This window comes from Rhineura floridana, chromosome 13 (genome assembly GCF_030035675.1).
Source record: "Rhineura floridana isolate rRhiFlo1 chromosome 13, rRhiFlo1.hap2, whole genome shotgun sequence".
NCBI classification, from domain to species: Eukaryota; Metazoa; Chordata; class Lepidosauria; order Squamata; family Rhineuridae; genus Rhineura; species Rhineura floridana.
Genome location: NC_084492.1, coordinates 22,206,104 through 22,217,390, shown reverse-complemented (window position 1 = coordinate 22,217,390; position 11,287 = coordinate 22,206,104). Strand labels below are relative to the sequence as shown.

Here is an 11,287-nt window from a genome sequence, read left to right as displayed (position 1 = left end):
TCAGCCTTGGTCATCCTGATGGATGACCTTTATTGGGAGAAGGACAGGGGGAGTGCAACCCTGTTATTCTTTCTTGTTCTCTTGGCAGCTTTTGATACCGTTGACCATGGTATCCTTCTAAGCCAACTTGGTGAGATGGGTATTGGTGGCACTGGTTTACAGTGGTTCCAGTCCTATCTCTAGGGTTGTTTTCAGAAAAGAGTATTGGGTTACTGTCTTTCGGCCCCTGGCAGATGTGCTGTGGAGTGCCACAGGGTACCACCTTGTCCCCAACGCTGTTTAACATCTGTATGAAGCCCTTGGGAGCAGTCATCAGGAGATTTGGGGCGAAGTGTCAGCAATGCGCTGATGAAACCCAGCTCTATTTCTCTGTAACATCTGAATTGGGAGAGGCCATGCAAGCCCTGGACTCTGTGGTGGGATTGATGAGAGCCAATAAACTGAGTCTGAATCCTAGCAAGATGGAAGTGCTGTGGGTTGGTGGTTCCTGAGTTTGGATAATTGGTCAATTGCCTGCTTTGGATGGGGTTGTACTCCCTCTGAAAGAGAAGGTTCGTGGTCTGGAGGTGCTCCTGGATCCATCTTTGTTGCTAAAATCCCAGATGACCTCAGTGGCTAAGAGCGCCTTTTACCAGCTATGGCTGGTAAGACAGCTGTGGCCATTTCTGGATTGGGACAGCCTGACCATTGTTGTCCATGTACTGGTAGCCTCCAGGCTGGATTACTGTAATGCACTCTATGTGGGGCTGCCCTTGAGATTGGTCCAGAAGCTACAGCTGGTGCAAAATGTGACAGTGTGACTGCTCACTGGGGCAGTGTGTTGCCAACATGTTACCCCACTGATGAAATAATTGCATTGGCTGTCCATTAGTTCCGGGCCAAGTTCAAGATTCTAGTTTTTGGGACGAGGATACCTAAAATATTTTTCTGGTCTATGACCATAATAAATTTGTTGTTGTTGATACCTAAAATATCGTCTTACTCCTTATATACCCAATTGATCACTGCACTGTGCAGGTGAGGGCTTCCTGCAGATACCATCCTATCAGGAGGTCTGCTCTGCACAACATAGGAAGTGGACATTTAGTGTTGTAGCACCTACCTCTTGGAATTCCCTCCCCTTAAATATTAGACAAACAGCATCTCTGTTATCTTTTCAGCTCCTACTGAAGACCTTTCTCTTTCAACAAGCCTTTTAAGTAGAGACCGTACCCCAGTCTGCACCTGGGCTGGAATTGCCTTTAAAGATGTTTTTAAGGGTATTTTTTAAAGATGCTTTAAAAAGTGTTTTGTTTTAAGATGTTTTTAAATATGTTTTGTTTGAATATGTTTTTAAGTCTTTTGTTTTCAAGTTGTTTTCAAGTGCTTTTAGTGTTTTTGTTTGCCACCCTGGGCTCCTTCAGAAAGAAAGGGCAGGATATAAATTTAGTAAATAAATAATAATGAAACTATCATAGAAAGTTTTTACTACAAGGTGTTCTGGAATTATTTTTCAGAATATTACAAATGTGAGATTTATTACTATTGCACTTAGTTTTCATTGGAATTATAGTGCTAAATTGTGGGTGTAGGGAAAGTGTTAGCCCTGATTTAATTAAACAACATTTTAGCTATTAGCAGTCTGCAGTTTTCTAATCCTCTTTTAGCTTAAAAATTAAAAATTCAGAAGACTGTAAAACCAGTTGGACAGAAATTTGCCTCTTTATACTTAGTTGCAACACTTAAGATCTTTCGAAAGGATTTTCTCTACTAACCAGTAAAGGCCACTGTGGAGAATTTAGGTTATCTAAGGCCAGTATCAGCAGTTACTCAGATTACAGGGGACCGTGCATCCCTTACCTTTTGTGATGGCCTCGTTAGCAACTGTGTATGTGAGGCTACGGTGGGGGTGGCATGATTTGATTGAAACGACCAGGGGGGGGGGAGGTCAAGGGAGGCGCTTTTGGAGGTTACATTACCAGCCCGCCCCCTCCCTACTTTGAGCACCGGCTGGTTTTCTGCAAACCTAGCAGATTTGATCTCTGAGCCCTGTACGGTTGAAAAAGCAATGCCCCTAGGGTGGTGCGATCCTAGCCATAGCTACTCAAAACAAAGTTCAATAAGGCGTGATTTCAACGGGTCTGATTCCCAGGGAAATATGTATAGATATGATTGCAGCTTTACAAGGGACTAGGCACGTATATGCGATGCCCAGCGTTTCTGTTCTTCTAAGCCGAACTAAAGGCAAACCCCCCATCCTTATGCCCCCAATCCTTAAAAAGTGCTGTGGCTGGAAATGCAGGACGTTTTATATCCATGTGGACCCAGCGGCTAGATCTCAAGCAGACATCACCTTCGATGATTCTTACTTTTGAATGACATACTCTTAATTGGCTTAGCGTGTTATTAAGCATTTCAAAATGCAGTATGCCAACCTTGCTGTCCACAGCCATGCCGGTTCTAGAGAGGAGAAGATCCCCACGCCAAATTCTTAGGGTTCTTCCCCTCACCCTACCCCGTCCCATTTATCTTCAGCATTGCCGAAAGCTTATTGTTGAGCAGGCTGCTCTCTAAAATACATGTAGCCTGCTCTGCAGCTTACTCCAGCGGCTGGCGCCGTGGCTTAGTTGGTTAAAGCGCCTGTCTAGTAAACAGGAGATCCTGGGTTCGAATCCCAGCGGTGCCTTCGAATAAGAGTCTGCTCTTTTGCCAAACACACCAGGAGTTGGGCGTAATTTTTTTCGCCCACCCACGCTTTTCTGGGCAGGAGAAACGGGAGCTACGTAGGAGTCACCGTGGAAGAGACGCTCGGATTCTCGCTCTAACCGCTGCCGCTGCGCTCATGCTTACGAGGAACACGGCTTAGAGAGGCCTCCAACAACTTCCCCTTCCACAAACATACACACTAGGGCTCGGGCCCGCTCCTGAACCGTTTGCTGTTAAAACCACGCGTAAAAGTGCATCTTAAAAAATAAAGCTTAATGTGCAGACATAAAAATGGGTTATTACAGAGCGCGCGAGAGAGACTCTTAACTGTGTTTGTATATGGCAGTATTTTGCCAGTTTGTAAATAAATCTGCTTTAGAGTGTCTGTCATATAACATAATCGATAAACAATACGCTAGGCAAGTAAGGGGCTGCCAGCAATCTTTAGGCTGAATTGCCCATTTTTAATGTTTCCCCTCCTGTCCCAGTAGTGTGTGTGTTTATGTAGGTCCTTCCTTTCAGTAATATCACTTTTTAATTGTGCCAGTCATAGAGAAAATCTCCCTCATCAGTGTTTCCTTGCTGCCTGGAACGCTAAAGACAACGATCAGCTTAAGCCCATTGGTGATGCGTTATTCTTGAGAGAGAGAAACTTGACAAGATATAGTAAGTAATATATTAGTAGTATTCGAGTCCAGTTTAAAGAACCGTAAGAAACAAGAGCAAGGGGAGAGGGTGTGTGGCTGGGGAGAGGGTGGTGGTCTTGGGAGAGTCCCAAGGGCCAGATAGAGAGGCCTGGAGGGCCGCATTGGGCCCCTGGGCCTGAGGCTCTCCATCCATGCTGTAAACAATGGATTTTGTGGTGTGTTCTGGGTAGAACTTGGAGGCAGAAAACCATATGTAGTGATCAGTAGGTTTCCGATATAATGTGGTGTTTACTTGTCCATAATGTAATTGCAGTATCCAGACAGTGAAGCTGCTACGTGGACTTGTGGACCATAGGATCAGGTTGATGATGGAGTGAAAGTTACTGAAGTCCTGGTGAAACTTTTCACTGGAGGCTCTTGCCCAGAGAAGCCTTTTGTGCAAAAACAGATGGCTGCTGAATGCCCAGCTGTGATTAGAAGAGCTAATGGAAGAACGACTGGTAGTAACAGACTGCAGCAGCATGCTTGCTGAGCACAGGTAGAGTGAGTGACTGGTAGAATGTCTGTTGGGGAAGAACAGAGTGAAGCATCCTGGACGGCTCCTTGAAAGTTTGGACTAAAACCTGGAGCAGATTCCACTGCCCCACTAATACGGAACCACCAGCTGCCACTTCTCAATATGAACCATGCAGCAGCGTACATGGTTCTAAGGGGTGGGGGAGAAGATTTGCAACAACAACAATTACTGTTTATGATCCATATTCTATTAACTATTAAATGGTTGGAAGCAGACACAGAGAAACAATAAAGATTAAAGTAGATCAGAATCACTTGATACCATAATGAGTCTCGAAATGGGCTAATATTACTATTAGTAACCAAAATATAAACCAGTTGTCAGAATAAATAATGAAAGGGAAACTATGATGTGCTTGTACATTATTGCTCTAGCTTTTGCTTCTTTTGGTCAGAAGTGGAAGTACCACGTGGGGGGTGGATGTTAGGGCAGGATTTATATGTGGCAAGAAGGTTATTCTGAAAGGCTTCTAGTGTGATTGCCTATGGATGTCTGCTTTTGACAGTAGCCATCTGTTCTTTGCAATGTGCAGTTCCACCCTTTCTTCCAAATTAATGTTTAGGATGGAGGTGTCAAGTAACTCAGTAGGATTTGTAGCAGCAATGCGCTCTTTAGGACACTCTAAACACTGTCATGCTTATCCAACTGTGAGCCACTGTCTTAAGGAAGCTGGGAAATCTAAACGTGCCTTCAAATGTATATTGATGAGCTTAACAATATGTACTTTTTAAAAGGTGTCTAACAAGATTGATTTGTGCTGCCTTGGTAACAATTAACAAAGGCTACTGAAACCTTTCAGGGAAAAAATATTTCCCCCCCCTAAGCAATTGCCCTAAAGTAATTGCTAATTTAAATCAGGGTTGCCATAACATAAAATGTTTGTCTTGGTAATGGGACAATGCTTAGAAGAAGGGATTGTGGGGCTCAGTCTTCCCACCAGTTTGACTGGAAACCAGACCTGATTTGGTGTGTGTGTGTGTGCTATGTGCCTTCAAGTCGATTTCAACTTATGGCAACCCTATGAATCGGCAACCTCCAACAGCATCTGTCATGAGCCACCCTGTTCAGATTTTGTAAGTTCAGGTCTGTGGCTTCCTGTATGGAATCAATCCATCTCATTTGGCCTTCTTTTTCTACTCCCTCCTGTTTTCCCCAGCATTATTGTCTTTTCTAGTGAATCATGTCTTCTCATTATGTGTCCAAAGTATGATAACCTCAGTTTCATCATTTTAGCTTCTAGTGTTAGTTCTGGTTTAGTTTGATCTAACACCCAATTATTTGTCTTTTTCATGGTCCATAGTACCTGCAAAGCTCTCCTTCAACACCACATTTCAAATGAGTTGATTTTTATCTAACTGCTTTTTTCACTGTCCAACTTTCACATCTATACATAGAGATCAGGAATACCATGGTCTGAATGATCCTGACTTTAGTGTTCAGTGATACAACTTTGCATTTGAGGACCTTTTCTAGTTCTCTCATAGCTGCCCTTCTAATTTCTTAACTATTGTCTGATTTGGTAGCTCTTCCTAATTCCTGCTGAATGGAGACTATGTGGATTGTGTCCAGCTAAATTATACTCAGATTAGACCCAGTGAAATGAATGGAACTCAGTTAGTTATATATATTAATTCCAGTGGGTTAATCCAGAGTACCTTCAGATACATCCCTCTGTACACAGTGGTGAGAAAAATGGTCTCTGTACCTGTCTTAAGAGGACTTTCACCTACTTGTACTTAATATCTTCCAAGGTTAAGTCTAGGCATTGAAACAAATGCCAGTGAACCCTTGCATAAATTAAGCCCTGTGGTGGAATAACCAGAATAATTTATGAGAAGGAACAGTCTTGCAGGTTTAGGAGTTGTCTCGCAGTTTTGATGGGGTAGAGTGAGAAATTGCTAAGTGCAAGATCAAATGTCACATCAGAGACACTGTAAAGGTCTGTTGTCTATAGTGGGGACTTCAGTTCAACTACAGTGCTTTCAAATAAAAAACACACATATTCTAAAACCAATCCTTTAGAACAAAGAACATGCAGATAAGAAACACTTGGCCACTCTAACATTAGCAGTAGCACTAGATTACTGACATGTTATTTACTAATAATCTAGTGGGATGTATTTTTTACTTTTAATCAAAACCACTTGATGTTCAGCCATCCTTGTTTAATCTGTCAAGCATGAATTACCACAGTGTTTTCCTAGTCAGGTGTACTATGCACAGATAATTAAAGCACTAGAGAAAAACAAAGTCATTACTAGTAAAGTTTAAACCTGATTTATTTCACAGTTGATGGTAGTGGTATAGCTTTTGTATGCAGGGGAACCCACAGCAGTTGTTCATCTTACAGGAACAAGCTGCTACTACTAACATCTCATTATTATATATTTACAGTTTGTCATGGAGCTTGCTGTAGGCATCCCTCTGCAAGACGGTGAAGCATCACCCACGGCTCCAACCTTTAGGTATTGCTGCCACTACCCTGCTTATAAATCTATGACCTAGTGGGTTGCACAGGCACCCACAGCCCTTATCCTGGCAGTTGGGAAAGTGCCAGCAGACTGTCTCCAGTCACCACTGGAAGGGTCAGCCATTTTTACCTGAGCCCTTCTTTGCCCAGAACTTGGAGTGTGTTGCCACAGCAGTCTGACTCATAAGAGACAAACCATCAGTGGAGGTTGGTCCATTAGTGTGAATGGGGCACTACTCCACCAACTTCAGGCTGCCCTCAACCAGGTCCCACCTCCCTGCCATCTTTCTTAGTTACAACCAGGCCAGAGAGTGGCACAGCCTGTCAACCTCTTCCTGTTATTGACTCTGGCTCTGCTTGTCATTGGCTCTGGCTCCACCTACTGTTGACCTTGTTGCCTTCCACCCCACCAGTCCCAGTGGGTGCAGCCACCACTGTAACCATAGTTAGCCACTAGCCAACCCCCAGAATTTCAAAATAATCAAGAGGAAGGAAGGGGGAGGAAACTAAGCAAAAAACAAGTTAAACTAAAACACAACCTTAGCTTTTAGTTAGCTACAAGGTTCAGTGAACATGCCTGGAACATGCATGATTCATCAAGATGTTTCAGCGAAGCCAGAATCTGGTAAAAATCACCTCAACTGTACCTTGGGTGGCAGCAGGGTGGATGAGGGAGCCAACAAATAAGGTGGGCCCCTGGGACAATATGAGACAGGTCACAAATGCAGGAAACCTTTGAAGAAGGGTGCTTGGGGCTCTTACCACTTTGCCAAGGTAGGGGGAGAAGTGAGAACAAGTAGTATCTCCTTTTAGGTTCCTGTCAGATAGATGTAACTAGAGTTAACACTATCCTGTAGTGTGTGTGTGATGCTTAAAACATGCCTATCCAGACTCAGTGACTTTGAGCAATGGCATCTTTGGTCTAAGGAAATTTGTAGGATAGGCGAGGTGCCAGGTCCTGGGACGCTCAAGTGGGGAGGGTACTATTCCTCTCATGTCCTCTTTGTGGGCTTCTCAGAAGCATCTGGTTGGTCACTATGAGAACCAGATGCTGAACTAGATGGGCCTTTGGTCTGATCCAGCAAGGCTGTTCTTATTTTCTTATCACAGGCAGGATTTATGCAGGTCATCATGACCCCATTTGCTCCAAGGTAGCCGCATTTACTTTAGATAGCGTATTCTGGAGCATAGATATTGCAGATGACAAGAGTTTACAATATAGTAATTTAATAATAATAAATCAGTAGGACAAGCTACTGAAAATAAACAAAAATACAGCACCCAGCTGCAGACAGTGAAAGAGACTTCAGTAATATGTAAAACTGAAGCTATGCAAAGTGATCCTTTGGGTATGAAAGAGCAGAGATGTTACAACAAGCATGTACTTATTTTTATCCAGGAAATATTGGAGGGTAAGGATTGTTTTTATATGCTATACCTAATGTATATTAATGCCATCAACTTCAGAGATGTAGATTTAATAAACCAAAAAGTTGTGTAAAGTTCTGCAAGAGCCCTAAGAAATGAAAATGTATTTTTAAAACTCATAAATCCCATGGAAATGAATTCAATAAAAGAGGTGTAAACTGGGGATAAGTATAGTGGATTTTGAAGGGGAGGATCGAATGAAACTATGAAGGAGTCAGACAAGCAATATGTGTCTGCACATGATAAAGATCAACCGTAAATTACTGCCGTAATCCCAAATTCCTTTTGCCTCAGCACTGTTGTTTTATTTTGCTGTTGCAGAAATTGTGCTGCTGAGGATTTGCACGTAAATTATAAAATACTAGCAACAAAAACATAAGTACATATTTCTAGCAATGCTTTCAAGAATTCTAACATTCCTACCAGTAAAAACCCTGGTGTAGGAGAAGCATTTTGAGTGTCTTATCACTTAGTTTTAGTTATGTTTTAACAGTAGAACTTTAAAGCAGATTAATATATAATGCTTGAAGGGAGCAATTGTAGAGATATGTGTGTCGTCCTTATGTGACTATACAGTACACCTTTAAAGTGCTCCAACCTGTACTCTTAATTGTTCTCCAATTGTTCCTATTTTACCTGTAAGGCCACTTCACACAATTGCAATTCCTATATGGAATTACATATAGAATTGCATATTGTAGGACTACAGCTCAATGTCAAAAAGACTAAAGTAATGACAACAGAAGATTTATGTAACTTTAAAGTTGACAATGAGGACATTGAACTTGTCAAGGATTATCAATACCTTGAAACAGTCATTAACCAAAATGGAGACAATAGTCAAGAAATCAGAAGAAGAGTAGGACTGAGGAGGGCAGCTATGAGAGAACTGGAAAAGGTCCTCAAATGCAAAGATGTATTAATGACCACCAAAGTCAGGACCATTCAGACCATGGTATTCCCGATTTCTATGTATGGATGTGAATGTTGGACAGTGAAAAAAGCGCATAAGAGAAAAATCAACTCATTCGAAATGTGGTGTTGGAGGAGAGCTTTGCGCATACCATGGACTGCGAAAAAGACAAATAATTGGGTGTTAGAACAAATTAAACCAGAACTGTCACTAGAAGCTAAAATGATGAAACTGAGATTATACTTTGGACACATAATTCACTAAAAAAGACCATAATGCTGGGAAAAACATAAGGGAGTAGAAAAAGAGGAAGGCCAAACAAGAGATGGATTGATTCCATAAAGGAAGCCACAGACCTGAACTTACAAGATCTGAACAGGGTGGTTCATGACAGATGCTCTTGGAGGCCACTGATTCATAGGGTCACCATAAGTCGTAATCGACTTGAAGGCAGATAACAATATGGAAGTCACTTCTATGTATGAAGCTGCATGATTCTAGATAAGTAGTTTATCAAGTGCAATCAGTATGCATGGTCTAATGTAAATGTATGTGCACAAATACACATGGTTTGTTTGCATCATCAAGCCAGATGTGTACATTCATCAAACTACACACAGGATTTCAGGATCACCCAGTGAAGCTGACGGGGACTAGATTCAGAAATTACAACTGGAAATTCTTCTTCATACAACATTGTCAATTTAGGGAGCTTACAGCCACAAAAAGATCCTCCGTGGCACAGAGTGGTAAGCAGCGGTAACGCAGCCGAAGCTCTGCTCACAGCCAGAGTTCGATTCCAACGGAAGTCGAATCTCCGGTAAAAGGGGTCGAGGTCCACTCAGCCTTCCATCCATCCGTGGTCAGTAAAATGAGTACCCGGCATATGCTGGGGGGTAAAGAAAGGCCGGGGAAGGAACTGGCAATCCCACCCCATATATACAGTCTGCCTAGTAAACGTTGCAAGACGTCACCCTAAGAGTTGGAAATGACTTGCACTACAAGTGCGGGGACACCTTTACCTTTTACAGGCACAAGATGTGGAGCTGAGGCTAGTTTAAAATAGCTTATAAAGGGATTAGACAAATCAGTGAAGGATAAATCTATCAACAGACATTATTACTAGAGCTTTGGGACCCAGATACTTTTTGGACCATCTACTCTTGTACTAGTCCACCCAAATAATGAAGCCATCTAAGAATTTATCTGGATGCCCCCACTTTCTGAAGTATGGCATGTGGTAACTAGGAAGACAGCCTTCTCAATGGTGGCCCCATGCCTTTGATATACTGTTCCCACAGAGGTTCACCTTGATGTCACATATCACAAAAACCTTAAAAAAAAAATCTTTCCAGGCCTTTTAGCATTTTAAGCTTCTTGAGGAGTAAATCCAGGATACAAATAAAGTGCATACTTTGAAAAAATGGTAAGTACCTCTACGTTCCATGTACAGAGACAGTATCTTGTCAAATACCAGATTCTAGGGAGAGTGGTGCCATTAGGGCAGGGCTTTGGGGCAGAAGTCCAGGGTCCCACTCAGCAGAACTAGCAGGAGGCTTCTGAAATGCACTAGGTCTGCTACCACATTTTGAAGTAAGTGAAGTAATACACATTACCATCTGTGTACAGTTCTGGTCACCTCACCTCAAAAAGGATACTGTAGAGCTGGAAAAGGTTCAGAAAAGGGAAAGGTTACAACATTTGGGGCTTTTTAGTTTAGAGAAAATGAGAGTAATGGAGACCTGATAGTGGCATGTAAAATTGGGCATGGTGTGGATAAAGTGGACAGAGAGAAGATCTCTCGCATACTAGAATTGAGGGTTATCCAGTGAATGATGGAAGATTCAGGACAAACAAACAAAAATTGTTCACATGGCACATAGTTAAACTATGGACTTCTCTTCCATAAGATGTACTGATGGCCACTAAACTGGATGTCTTTCAAAGAGGATGAAACTAATTCAGGAGGACAAAGGTATCAATGGCTACTAGCCATGTTGGCTATGTTGTACCTCAACTGTCAGAAGCAGCATGCCTCTGAATACCAGCTGCTGAGAATCACAAGTGGGGAGAGTGCTGTTGCACTCAGATCCTGCTCACAGGCTTCCCACAGGCCTCTGGTAGGCATTTATTTATTTAATTTATATTCTGCCCTTCCTCTGCCCAGGGCAGCTAAAACAACACTTTGAAATCATTCTAAAAACAGTTTTAACAATGTTCTAAAAAACAAAAAGTGATCTCAGGAGTACCAGGAACAGTGAGCTTGCAGCCATCAAATACCTGGGCAAACCTGAATGTTTTTAAATTCCTCCTGAAAGTCATTAAAGAGGGAGACAAATGTGCCTCACCAGGAAGGCATTTCCACAAACAGGGAACCGCCACTGAAAAGGCCATCACAGATCAACACCAACCAGGCAGCCCACAGTGGCAGCACCACCAAGAAGGTGGTGGTGAGAATAGGAAAATTCTTATATTCTTATCCTCCCCCCGCTGCCCCTTCAAGTGCAAAGGCTAAGGTTGCCTAGCTGTACCACTGGGTAGGGACAAAAAAAGAGGGAGAAGCACAT

The 11,287-nt window shown here is 42.5% G+C and overlaps 1 non-coding gene across 1 annotated transcript; it reads left to right on the top strand.

Moving 5' to 3' along the window:
• Positions 1 to 2,591: 2,591 nt before the first annotated feature.
• On the top strand, positions 2,592 to 2,665 carry TRNAT-AGU (transfer RNA threonine (anticodon AGU)). The gene has a single exon. It is a non-coding gene; the product is annotated as a tRNA-Thr (tRNA).
• Positions 2,666 to 11,287: the final 8,622 nt, after the last annotated feature.